The sequence below is a fragment of the Dromiciops gliroides genome, chromosome 5 (assembly GCF_019393635.1).
Source record: "Dromiciops gliroides isolate mDroGli1 chromosome 5, mDroGli1.pri, whole genome shotgun sequence".
Lineage (NCBI taxonomy): Eukaryota > Metazoa > Chordata > Mammalia > Microbiotheria > Microbiotheriidae > Dromiciops > Dromiciops gliroides.
In genome coordinates, this window is record NC_057865.1 from 260633456 (window position 1) to 260647757 (window position 14302).

A 14302-nucleotide genomic window follows, 5' to 3' on the forward strand; every position below is an offset into this window, starting at 1 on the left:
TGTAACCTGTGATCCAATGGATTTTTTTCCCATGGGTCAGATTCAGTCCTTTGATCATTCATTTCTAAAATGTTTATTTTTAGCTGATTATAAAAAGTAGGCCTCATGTATCAAAGCAATGTCTTTTGGTCTTTTGATATTAATTTACTGGGTATTTTATATTAAACTAATTCCTGAAGAAAAGATTTCTAAAAAAAAAAAAGAATAGTAACAGTCTCTGATGACAGTATTCTATTGTCAACAAGCCATATATTTTGAAATGTTTCCCACTGCATTGTTGATAGTTATTTAATTGTATTTAGGCCATGTTGACTGTTTGATATTTGTAAACTTGTCACACAGATATAGTCTGTTTTAATTTGAGGAGAAAACATGTTTTGCTTATTTTAGTAAGGATTATACTATGGTTATTACTGCTAAGTATTTTATAAACATTATATATTTAATCATTCTAACATTGCAATGTGAGGGTTTTGCTTTTATAAATTCCAATTTTTCTTTTATCATACACATCTGGGAAAAACTTCTAAAATATTGTACTTTAATTTAGCATTTATTTAAGCTTTTGATCTGTAAAATTTTTCTTTGAATTTTTTCAGTTCATTGGTTCTAACATTCAAAGCATCACATGGTTTAGATTAAACTTTAATGATATTATTCATTGATAATGTTAACATGTCTATTCATTGTTATATTGTTAAGGTGCTAATATTCTATTATAATTGCTAAAAGATAGCTTGACGTAGTGGATAAGAGGGTTGCCCTTAGAGACAGGAATAGATGAGTTCAAACTTAACCTCTGACATGTTACCTGCGCAGTTTGCCTAAAGAGTCCCTTCTGTGTTTGTGTGTGTGTGTGTGTGTGTGTGTGTGTGTATCTCTCCCCCCTCTGCGTGTGTATGTATGTATGTGTATATCCTATGTGTTTGTATACATGTCTATCTAGATATATCATGTCTTTATAGATATAGTGTATATATAGTATGTTCATATATATACATGCGTACATATACATATATATGGAAAACAAAAATACAAATTGGTGTATATAGAGTATATACTATATACATTGTAGTGCAGTTTATCTTTATATATATATATATATACATACCTATATTTGTGTATATACATGTATGTATGTGTGTGTATACATACTCATACATACACACTATTAAGCCAGGCCTAATAAAATTAAATTTAAATACACACTCACACAATAATGTGTGTATTGTTGTTTTCCCTCAGTGGAATGTGAGTTTTTGAAAGGCCAAAACTATTTTCACTTTTGTCTTTGTATCCTGGGGATCCAGCACAGTGACTAGCAAAAAGATAGTACCTTAACATATCCTCATTGAATTGAATTGAATTCATTTGGAATTTGACCCGAGAAAAGTCACTTTACTTCTCAATATCTCAGACAACTCCCTAAAACTATAATTTACAGAGGAATCACTGATCACCATCAGTGAAGGAAATAACCCATATTGATGAAATTACAGGACCCAATAAAAATTTATTAATTCATTCATTAAATTGGAGTAAAAAAATCATAATGCATATGAACACACAGCCAAATATCTGAATTTTTTAAAACTGAAAAGTGAAAAATTCAGTCAGTTTTCCATATGTTCACTTTCCAAATAATCAATAGATCATAATTTTTCACTTTTCATCCAAATATTTTATATTGTGTAGATAGAACAATGGTTAAAAGACATTCATTCATTCAAGAACAGTAAAAATGATTTTAATCTCAACCCTTGTTGAGATTCTCTGCTACTTGTCAACTCTGTGACCTTGGACTAAATCACCTAACCTTTCTCAACTTAATTTTATTCATCTTCAAAATTAGGGGAAATGATTAAATGATCTACTAGGCCCATTTTAATATAGTATTTGGCACAGAGTAAATAACTGCTAACTAATTGTTTTTAGCTCTAACCTTCTATGAACCTATGTATAATTCTTATTTTCCTTTCTCTGCTAATTTGAAAATCATTTCTTAAATCTATCCCTGCCCCAGAGCCCAACTGTATTAAGATGGTCATGTCACTTCACTTCATCCTTTCATCCTATCTTTAAAATAGAAATAATAATCACATTTATCCCATAAGTATATTGTGAAGATCAAATGAGATGATGTCTACAAAGTGTTTTGCACACCTTAAAGTAATACATCAGTGTAATTCATTATTATTATAGTCTTTCATTGATTAAATGATTTTTTTATTATTGATGGTTTTTCTTAGTATAGAAAAGAAAAAAATATTTTATATTTCTTTACCCTAATCAAGGTTATCTGTTATTTTTAATTTTTTTATAAATATAATATTTTCCTACTGGTGAATATTATATATTCAGTTCAGAATTTATAATTTGAATTCTCATTCAATATGCTTATACATTATGGTGATCACTCACATTTATATCTTACATAATTCAGATTATATTGTTTCCATTTTCCAACTTTATTAGACTTTTCTGTAACATATCTTTGAATAATTGTAAGAAGATAGGATATTCAGTAGCTAGTTAATAAACAAGCAAATCACAATGTGATTATTCTAACCTCAGTCTTCCCATCATAAACTTTATCCTATCATAAACCCCATTTGTACAGTTATATTACTTAACCACACCCTTGAGGGAGAGACATAGTGTTTGTTTATACATATATAGTATAGTATGTATAGATATGTACACAAATATGTTACACAAATTAGTATAGTATTAGTATTTATAGATGTGTACACAAATATGTTACACAAATTAGTATAGTATTAGTATATATAGATGTGTACACAAATATGTTACACAAATTAGTATAGTATTAGTATATATAGATGTGTACACAAATATGTTATACAAATTAGTATAAATAGTATATAATGCATATATTATATCACAAAGTACTATGTAAAATGTTAAAAGCACATAGATTACTGTGTTTATATATATACAGTTTATGTATATATACCTATATATGTGTATATGTGTGTGTGTGTGTGTGTGTGTGTGTATAGAGAGAGACAGAGACAGAGAAAGACAGAGAGAAAGAGAGAGTAGGCTAGGCCTATGAAAATAAAATTTAAGGGGCAGCTAGATGGCACAGTGGATAGAACACCGGCCCTGGAGTCAGGAGTACCTGAGTTCAAATATGACCTCAGACACTTAACACTTACTAGCCGTGTGACCCTGGGCAAATCACTTAACCCCAATTGCCTCACTAAAAAAAAAGAAAAGAAAAGAAAATTTAAATATATATACACACACAGACTAATCTGTGTGCTGTTATTTTCCCTAAATGTAATGTAAATTCTTGAAAGACAAAAGCTATTTTCATTTTTGTCTTTGTACCCTGGGTATCTAGCATAGTAGGTAGAACTCCCTGGAATGGGATAAAATTCCAATCTCTTTTATGGCCCCTTTCACTTTGCCTTCACTGGCCTTCTTTTTTCTACATCCTTCTTCACAAAAAAAAAAAATGACATATTAACAGATCAGAAAAGTAATCATTCACATTCTTTTCTACAACAAACCAACATTAAGAATACTTATAACAGGAAATTTAAATTAACTTTAAAGAATAGAAATACTTTGTATTTAACATTTGCCCTCTCAAATAGCAAGAAGGTGAACTAGACACTTTACCATCTGCTACTACTTCTCCTAAATTGTAGACCAGAAAGTCTCTCCCCATTTCTTTGGACTGGCCCATGTGGCTGCTGAAGATAGAGGTGACTGCAGCTCCATTCACCTTGTCTCAGTATCCAGTCACCCAATCTCTAGTATTTCAAGCCCTCTTGACTTATTTCCCAAACTGAAGGTATACCCAAATGCCTAGCCAAAGCTACACAGAGAAATTCTGATGGGCTCTTTGTGCTTGTGTATATCCAATTGTTGTTCGGTTGTTTTCAGTTGTATCTGACTCTTTGTGTCCCCATTAGGAGCTTTCTTGGCAAAGATACTAAAGTGATTTGCTTTTTCTTTCTCCAGTTCTTTTACCAATGAAGAAACTAAGGCAAATGACTTGCCCAGGGTCACACAGCTAGTAAATGTATAACACTAGATTTGAATTCAGTAATAGGAGTCTTCCTCACTCCAGACGTGGCACTCTGTCCACTGTGCCATCTAACTGTTCTGATCCAACGCAAGATAATATTGTAATCCCGGAAGAAAGGAGGCAAGACTTAACTTGGGAAGAAGAAGTGGGGAGTAGAGGGGCAAGACTAAGTGCATCAAGTTCCTGAAAGGTATAGCTTACAGCTCAGGAGAATGGGAAGAGAGTGTGGAGACCAGTTAGCAGGATCCAGTATCCAGCACTGCCCAGGGAAAGGGAATGAATTTGAAAATTCTTTTTTTTTTTTTTTTTTTTTTTACGGGGCAATGGGGTTAAGTGACTTGCTCAGGGTCACACAGCTAGTAAGTGTTAAGTGTCTGAGGCTGGATTTGAACTCAGGAACTCCTGAATCCAGGGTCAGTGCTTTATCCACTGCGCCACCTAACCGCCCCCAGACTTTTTCTTTTCTTTTCTTTTCTTTTTTTTTTGTGGGCCAGTGGGGGTTAAGTGACTTGCACAGGGTCACACAGCTGGTAAGTGTCAAGTGTCTGAGGCCAGATTTGAACTCAGGTACTCCTGAATCCAGGGCCGGTGCTTTACCCACTTCGCCACCTAGCCACCCCCGAAAGGGAATGAATTGGAGCCTTGATATCTTGGACTTCCAATTAAAGAGGACAGGGGAAGACAAGTGAAGGTAATAGCCTACTTCCCACTTCCACTATTCAATGCAGACTGGAGAAGATAGTCCCTTTTCTCCGTCGGTGGAGACTGTTGGACTGTTCTCTATAGGGATGGATTTAGTAGCTAAAGGACATCCAGGAAGAGTTAAGCCTCTTCTCATGATTTTTCCTTTTTCTCTCCTTGTTTTGATAAGGGCCCAATGCTTGGGAAGGGCCTAATCAAGAATAAGCCTAGCTCATGTCTCAGAAGGCAAATTTTTCTCAATCTAACTGAAATAGCGCTGGACTCTGAGATTGAAGGGAGCTTGGTTCTATTCCTTGCTCTCACACTGACTATGGCTCTGTTTTCCCCTCCTTAAAATTAAGGGGTTGAACAAGATGACCTCTAAGGTCGCTCCTGGATCTTTTAATCTATGGGATTTGTTCTCCATTCAAACCTTCCTCAGTTTAGCCATAATCTCCATCCGAATTTAATAAACTTTCCTTTGTGACCTTCGGAATGTCATTTCTCTAGGGTCTCTGTTTTCTCCTCTTTAAAATGAAAGAGTTACCTTCTGTCTAGGGGAGGGGGGAGGGAGGGGTGGGAGGGAGAAAAATCTGAAATTGTAAAGCATGTATAAACAAAAGTTGAGAACTATCTTTACATGTAATGGAAAAAATAAAATACCTCATACATAAAAAAAATAAAATAAAATAAAATAAAAATAAATAAAAAATAAAATGAAAGAGGAGGCAATCCTGGCAATTCAACAAGTGGCAAGTCACTGAGGTTTGAGTTCAACCAGTATTACCTAAAATGAATAAAAAAGGCAACCAACAATGCAACACCAATGACAAGAAGAGAAATTAAATCAGTTTAAGATAATTCTTACAGACAAGAGAATTGAAAACTATCTCATAGAAGAATATTATTTTAACTTCTGACTTCCATTCCCATTGCTCCTATACCTAGAATTACCCTTCCGTAGCCATGAGTACTGATTGTGGCCATGACTATATCATGTAGGTATGACTTTTGGGGATTAACCCCATGACAGTATCTCAGCCTGACCAATGACTCTGAGGTCTCTGAATCAGACCAGCAGTGAGGTTCAGGTCGAAGGAAAGGTAGAAGAAAGTAAAAACCAGGCGAAAGAGGCCCAACTATAGAGTTTGTCTGAACCATTGTCCCGAGCAAATCTGTACTCCTACCCCTGCCCTCACAAGCATTAGAAGCCTAGAACCTAACCAACTCTGAGAAAGGTCTAAGTGTAGGAAAAAGTTGATGGCTATAGAAAAATTGACACAAAAATATATAGTCATATTCTAATGAAGTGCTGGAGGAAGCAGGTGATTGGCAGGAGTAATGAGAGAAAGCTAAAGAAGCCCAGCTTCAAAAAAAGCTTTTTACATTATACAGGAAAGATTAGGAGCTTTCCAGGTTGACCAAGGAAGAGCAAACTGTTGCAATTCCCTGAAATCAGAAAAAGAGGTGGTCAACTTTCCTCTCTCAAGTGTATGTTCAATCAAAGGAACATGGACACAATAACTGATTAACCAGTATGGGGCCAGTTTTCAGATAACTCATTCATGTCTCTGAAAACTTATATTTTTAAATGGAAAAATACAGTATCAATGAAGTGAACATATGATAAGACTAGAAAGTAGATTAACCTTAAAAATTACAAAAGACAACATCTTGAAAATTAGATATTTAAAAATCAAAAGAACATAGAACTGACAAAACTGAGATGATTTTTTAAAATAACAAAAATCAACACAGCATTAGTTTTAAAAGAACATAAATAAAATGTGAAAGAGAAAAATCAAAGTTCCATTTTTTTAAAAGACTGAACAATTAGATTAATAACAAACAGGGAAATATTAGGAACTACTATAATGATTATGAGGTAGCAAAACTTAGAAGTCAAAGAAATTAAGTATTTACAAAAATATGCATTATGCAAAATTGAAAAGAATTGATATTTTAAATACCCCAATTTCAGAGTTGTAAAGTATCCTAACATAAATATATACAATAATACACAAGATATCTATAGAAGTGATACCACTTTTTGTTAAAAAGGAGAAAGGGTTGGAAGAGGGAAGATGTTAAAAACTTACAGAAATGTTTTCAAACTAAAAGACATAATTTCAGCAAGCAATAGCAAAAGCAGGAAATAGGTACACACCACTGAATTTAACAAATCTAGGCAAAAGCAAATTTACCTTGAATTGCAATCTATAAAACAGCTAAACTGGGGCAGCTAGGTGGTGCAGTGGATAAAGCACCGACCCTGGATTCAGGAGTGACTGAGTTCAAATCCAGCCTAAGACACTTGACACTTACTAGCTGTGTGACCCTGGGCAAGTCACTTAACCCCCATTGCCCCACAAAAACCAGCTAATCTAAGAATCAAAGAACCTGCACTGATGCCATCCACATGAACCTAACCATCAATGTGTTGACAAAAAACAAACAAACAAACCTTGGAACAAATGACTGTTATACATATTCGTTGATTAAAACCAAGGGGTTTTTTGACTATACGAGTACAAAATCTATATTCAAATGCAGAAAAGTAGAAATATTAAAAGCATTCTTTTTGGGTCATAATGCAATAAAAATTATATTTAACGAAGGAACACAAAAGTTAATTGGAAACTAACTAATCTTAAATAATGAATGGGACAAAGAACAAATCATAGAAACAATAATTTTATTAATGAGAAAAATAATAATGAGATAGCATACCAAAACTTATGGATGCAGCAAAATTGGTAATCAGAGATATCACTAAATGCTTATATCAATAGAATAGAGAAAGTACAGATCCGTTAGTTGAGTATGCAATTTTTAAAAGCTAGAAAAAGAAGAAATTAAAAATCCTCAAACAAACACCAAATTGGAAATCCTGAAATGTAAAGGTGAGATTATTGACATTGAATGTAAGAAAATCATTGAATTAATAAATAAAAATAAGAGCTGACTTCATGAAAAAAGCAATAAAATAGACAAATCATTAGTTAATAGTTTTAAAGAGAAGAAAACCAAATGACTAGTGTCGAACTGAAAAGGGTGAATATACTACTAATGAAGATGAAATTAAAGCACTTATTAGAAATTATTTTGCCCAATTATATGCTAATAAATTTAGCAATATAAGTGAAATAGAAGATATATAAATCTGACCAGGTTAACAGAAGAGGAAATAAAATATCTAAATTAATCTATTTTAGAAAAAAATTGCACCAGTCCACAAATTAATGCTTTTCCTAAGAAAAAAGCATCAGGACCAGATGGATTTACAAGTGAATTCCACCAAACATATAAAGATTAACTAATTCCAACACTAAGTAAATTATTTAGAATAACAGGCAAAGAGAAAGTTCCACCAAATTCCTTTTATATAAAAAAAATATGGTACTGATATGTAACCAGGAAGAGCAAAAACAGAGGAAGAAAATTACAGACCAATTTCACTCATGAATATTGATGCAAAAATCCTTAAAAAAATTCTAGCTAGGAGATGATGACAATATATCACAAAGATTACGAATTGTGACCAAATGGGAATTATACCAGGAATGTAGAGCTGGTTCAATATGAGGAAGCCTACTAACATAATTGATTATACCAATAACAAAATCAATAAATATCATAAATTATCAGTAGATGCAGACAAAGCTTTTGACAAAATACAACACTCATTCCTATTTAAAAACCCTTGTAAACAAAGGTACAAATGGATTTTTTCCTTAAAATGACAAGAAGCATGTACTTAAAACCATCAGCTACAAGGATTTATAATGAGGATGAGCTGGTAGAATCCTTCCCATTAAGATCAAAAGTGAAGCAAGGATAGTATTATTCAATATTATACTAGAAATGCCAGCAATGGCAATAAGGGAAGAAAAAGAAATGAAAGAATGGATAATAAGGAAATAAAACCAACCCTTTTTGCAGATGATATGAAGATATACTTGGAAAATTTTAGAGATTCAACTAAAAAGTTAGTTGAAGAAATTAATAAATTTAGCAAAGTAGCAGTATGTAAAATAAACCCATATAAATCACCATTTCTATGTATTACCAACAAAGCTCTGCAAGAAAATATAATAAGAGATAATTTCATTTAAAATAACCATAGACAATATAACCTTCTTGGGAGTATACCTGCTAAGACAAACCCCAAAATTATATGAACAGTTACAAAACATTTTTTACAAATAAAGTCACATTTAAATAATTAGAGAAGTATTACTTGTTCATGGGTGAGCCAAGCCAATATAATAAGAATGAAAATTGTACCTAAACTAATCTACTTATTCAATATCATCCCAAATAAGTGCCTACATTTTTTATCATACTAGAAAAAAATAATAACAGAATTCGTTTGGAAGAAGCAAAGATCAATACTATCAAATGAATTAATGAAAAAATGTAAACAAAGGATGTCTAGGAGTACTAGATCCTAAACTGTACTATAAGGCAGTAATTATCAATACTATCTGGTGCTAGTTAAAAATAGAATGATGGATCAATGGAATAAAATAGGTATACCATACAAAGTAGTAAATGACTATAGTAATCTCATGTTTGACAAATGCAAAGATCTAAGCTTTTGGGATAAGAATTCACTATTTGTAAAAATTGCTGAGAAAACTGGAATGCAATTCCAGTTATAGACCAGTATCTTACAAGATCTACCAAGATAAGGTCAAAATGAATACATGATATGACCTAGATATAAAGAGATATCATAAGTAAATTAGAGGAGCATAGAACATATTTTACCTATCAGATTTATAGATAAGAAATGTTATGAATAAATAAGAAATAGTACACATTGTGGGATATAAAATGGATAATTTTAGTTACATTAAATTTAAAAGGTTTTGTATAAATAAAACCAATGAAGCTAAAATCATCAGGAAATTAAATAATTGGGAGTGAGGGTTAGAATGTAACATCCAGTTTCTCTAAGGCCTCATATCTCATATGTAGAGAGAACTAAGTCAAATATACAAGAATATGAGTCATTCTCCAATTAATAAATGGTCAAAGGATATGAACCAGCAGTTTTGGAAAGAATTCGAAGCTATCTTAAAATATCCTTGAGAATTAAACAAATAAACTGTATTGAATACAGACAAACATGTTTCCTATAATCCCCTGGATATAATGTTGATCTAAAAGTATTTAAGAAAAATTTAAGTAAATATTCCCCTATTCATTATCCAAAAGCCACGTGGAATTTAAAGCTTAATAATGTAAAGTAATGGAAGAAGACCACAGGTGAGGCAAACATCATCTTATGAAGTGGTCTACTGGTATTGTCCTGAAGATACTTTTGGTGAGCCTACAGAAATTGAGTTTACATCCCAGCTTAACTGATAAAAAGTATTTTAAAAAATAAACTAGCAAAGGCTTTTTCTCCAACTCTAAGAAACATCTTGTTTAATGAAAGAATTTCTGGATTTGTACTCAGAAGCTGTCTTAGATTCAGACACTTAAAAGCTAAGGTGATTCAAGGGACATGACCATGAGTCCATTTTCCCATAAATATAAATAAGACATATTCCCTGAGGGAAGGAAAGAACTTTCCTTCCTTTAGAGAGGTGGGAACTATGGGTATGGAACACTGCATATACTGCCAGACTATTAGATACATTATTAGTTTTGCTGAAGTTTTTGTTTGCCTGCTTTCTTTCTCTTTCTTTCTTCCTTCCTTTCTCTTTCTTTCTTTCTCTTTCTTTTTTTTTTCTTACTTCCTTCCTTTCATTCTTTCATTATTCCTTACAGAAGATGACTTTGGGTAGAGGAGGAGAATATATGTGTGTGTGTATTTCTGTGTATTTGTGTATATGTATATATACACACACATATATCCACAATGCATACATACACATATATGTCTGCGAGTGTGTATATATACATATACATATATATACACACACATATATATACATATATACATATATGTGTATATATAATATATTGTTGTTGTTCAATCATGTGCAAATTTCCATGACCCTATTTGGTGTTTTCTTGGCAAAGATACTGGAATGATTTGCCATTTCCTTCTCCAGTTCATTTTACATATGAGAAACTAGTACAAAGAGGATTAAGTTCCTTGTCTAGGGACACATAGCTAGTAAGTGTCCAAGGCCATATTTGAACTTGGGAAGATGAGTCTTCCTGACTCCAGAACTTCCTATCAATTGTATATTTCAGTCATGGGGAATAATTTTAAATATGATTCAATTATATACTAATTAATATCTGTATCAGATGTTTAATAAATTTGATATTCATAACATTTTCTCATGCATTAATTCTAAAATTCACTCTGACAAGTGTTTTAAGGAAAATATCTAGGAGAAAGGAAAAGATATTTTGTGGAATATCTATTGCATAATCTTCAATTTAGACATGATTCATTAATGGTTTTTGAATGAATAATACATTTGTAATGCTACTCTGTTCACTAAAACCTGGGGCAAATATTTGAATATGCTTAAAATTTTAAATAAGGGTTAATAAATTTGATTAAATATTGAATAAATCAAAAGCACTGGCTTCAGAATGTCAGGTAGTATATTGTAATGGGGAAAGGAAGCGGTATGGTGCAATGAGAAGCTTGCTAGATTTGAAGTTAGGTGAGAGTGTCACTCCTGCCTTGGGTCCTTCCTACCTTTGTCACTTTGGGAAAGTCACTGTAAGCCTCAGAACCTCAGGTGCTTCATCTATAAAAAAATGGAAAGTTGGTCTACATGTCTCTTCAAGCTCTCTTGCTTCACTCCCCAAGCATGTATTACCCTTTGTCTCCTCACCTCTGATCAAAGAAATAGATCTATCCCTCAAATTTACTAAAGCCCATACCTCTGTCTCTGTGGGTCCCATTAAGCCTTCTCTTAGATCTTGCTCCAAGGATATTTCCCCTCTCTAATACATCTTCATTCTCTCCCTCAAGAATGATTTTCTCGGGGCAGCTAGATGGCGCAGTGGATAGAGCACCAGCCCTGGAGTCAGGAGGACCTGAGTTCAAATCCAGCCTCAGACACTTAACACTTACTAGCTGTGTGACCCTGGGCAAGTCACTTAACCCCAATTGCCTCACTGAAAAAAAACAAGAAGAAGAAGAAGAAGAAGAAGAAGAATGATTTTCTCATATCTTCTTACAAATGAAAATTTCCTCAGTCTAAGAAACGAAAATCTTTCTTTTAGCCTTTATGATAGATGCCATATGATGCTTCTTCTCCCCTATAATGTTAAACTTCTTGCAAAAAGTTAGTTATCCCTAGTGCCCCAACTGACCCACTACCAACTCCCCCACCCTAATAATTATGCTTCTATCCTTTCTCTCCCCAACTGCTAAAATTATATTGCCAATGGCCTCCTAATCATCAAATCCACTGACTTTCTACAATCCTCATCTTTCTTGATTTTTCTAGTATTTAATACTATTCACTATATCTTTCTCTTCTTCTTCTTCTTCCTCACAGTAGTTGTAGTAGTAGTAGTGGTAGTGGTGGTGACAGTGGCAACAGCAGTAGTAGTAGTAGTGGTGGTGGTGGTGGTGGTGGTGGTAGTAGTAGTAACTAAAAATTACATATGGTTTATAAAGCACTTTATAAATATTGTTTAGTTCTTCACAACAACTCTGTGAGGTAGGTGCCATTATTATTCTCATTTTAAAGATGAAATTAAGGCTAAACAAAGCTAAGTGAATTGCCCATGACCACACAAGTGGTAAATGTAAGGGTCAGAATTTGAACTTAGGTCTTTCTAACTCCTCACTCAATCCTGCTTTGTAATCTCTCTTGCCTTGTCTTCAAAGACACCATACTTTCTTCAGTCTCCTCCTACCCTTCTAATCACACCTCTATGTCTTTTACTGGTTGGTTTCTCACTCTCCTTTTCATCATCCCTAAAAGTGGATGTTCCCCAATGGTCAATTCTTGTCCCACTTCTATTATCTACATAAACTCTCTTTTGGCAATTTCATTTGTTCCCATGACTTCAATGCTACCTCTTAACAGACAGCTCTTTAATTGGTTTCCCCAGTCCTGACCTTTCTTCTGAGCTCCATCAAAGCTAGATTTGAAGTCAAAATTCTTGCCTTCATATCCCAGCTCTGCCATTTGCTAATTGTCTGAGCCTCTCTGGGCCTCATTGGTCTGAGCTGTGAAATGAGCAGGTTAGAATATAGACAATCTCTCAAGTCTCTTCCAGCTCAAAATTTGTGATCTCATGTTCTCAAGCTGCTTACATTATATTACCTCAAGGATGGCGCACCTAACCCATCAAGCTCAACACATCTGAAAATGGGCACATTATCTTTTTCCCTAAATATACTACTCTTTCTGATGGTATGCATGTATATATCTATGTATATATACATGCATACACATACATACACATAGCACCAGAAAGAATAGTATGTGTATATACATACACATGTGCATATATACTATACATACATACATACTATGTTTGTGATACCTCCATTTGTCTATTATACCATCTTTGTCAATGTTGAAGTGGACTCCTCCTTCTCTAACATTTTCCATATTCAAATCAGTTACCATATCTTGTTGATTCCATCTCTGAAATATTACTCACATCTATCCACTCATTTCTTTTCTACCACCCAAGTACAGAACCTCACTAAAACTTCCTTGTATTATTTCAATATTCTCCTAATAGGTTTTCCCATCTCCACCCTCTCCATTTCTAATTCAACCTGTATAGTACTACAAGAATAATCTTAAAAAAAAAAAAAGTTGAGGGGGGGTGTGGAACAGCTAGGTGGTGCAGTAGATAGAACACAGGGCCTGGAGTCAGGAGGACTTAAGTTCAAATCCTCAGATGCTTATTAGCTGTGTGATCCTGCACAAATTGCTTAACCCCCATTAACTAAAAAGAAAAAAAGGAAAGAAGGAAGAAAGGAGGGAGGGAAGGAAGGAAAAAATGTGATCGTGTCACTCCTTTGTTCATAAATCTTCAGTAGTTCCCTATTCTCCCTCTCTCTCTCTCTCTCTCTCTCTCTTCTCTCTCTCTCTGTCTCTGGTGGGGCAGTGAAGGTTAAGTGACTTTCCCAGGGTCACAGAGCTAGTAAGTGTCAAGTATCTGAGGCCACATTTGAACTCAGATCCTTCTGAATCCAGGCCCAGTGCTTTATCCACTGTGCCACCTAGCTGCCTCCTTTTGTTTTTTTGTTGGGTTTTTTTGTGGCGTAATGAGGGTTAAGTGACTTTCCCAGGGTCACACAGCTAGTAAGTGTCAAGTGTCTGAGGCAAATTTGAACTCAGGTCCTCCTGAATCCAGGGCCGGTGCTTTATCCACTGTGCCACCTAGCTGCACCCACCCTATTGTCTCTTGAGTAAAGTTCAGAGTCCTCTTGCTAACATTGTAGGACCTACGTGATCTAACAACACCCTTTCTCTCTAACTCTATTTTATATTGCTCTACCCCATACGCAATCAAAACTGAATAACTCCCTGCTCCCTGAACATACACAGTATTCTCATGCCTTTTTTCAGGTTAGTCATACATCTTTGCTTCTTGATCTTCTGT

At 34.0% G+C, this 14302-nt stretch overlaps 1 protein-coding gene across 1 annotated transcript in view; it reads left to right on the forward strand.

Moving 5' to 3' along the window:
• Positions 1 to 14302, forward strand: part of LRRIQ1 (leucine rich repeats and IQ motif containing 1) — a 264352-nt gene that overhangs the window by 238311 nt on the left and 11739 nt on the right. The window lies entirely within an intron of this gene.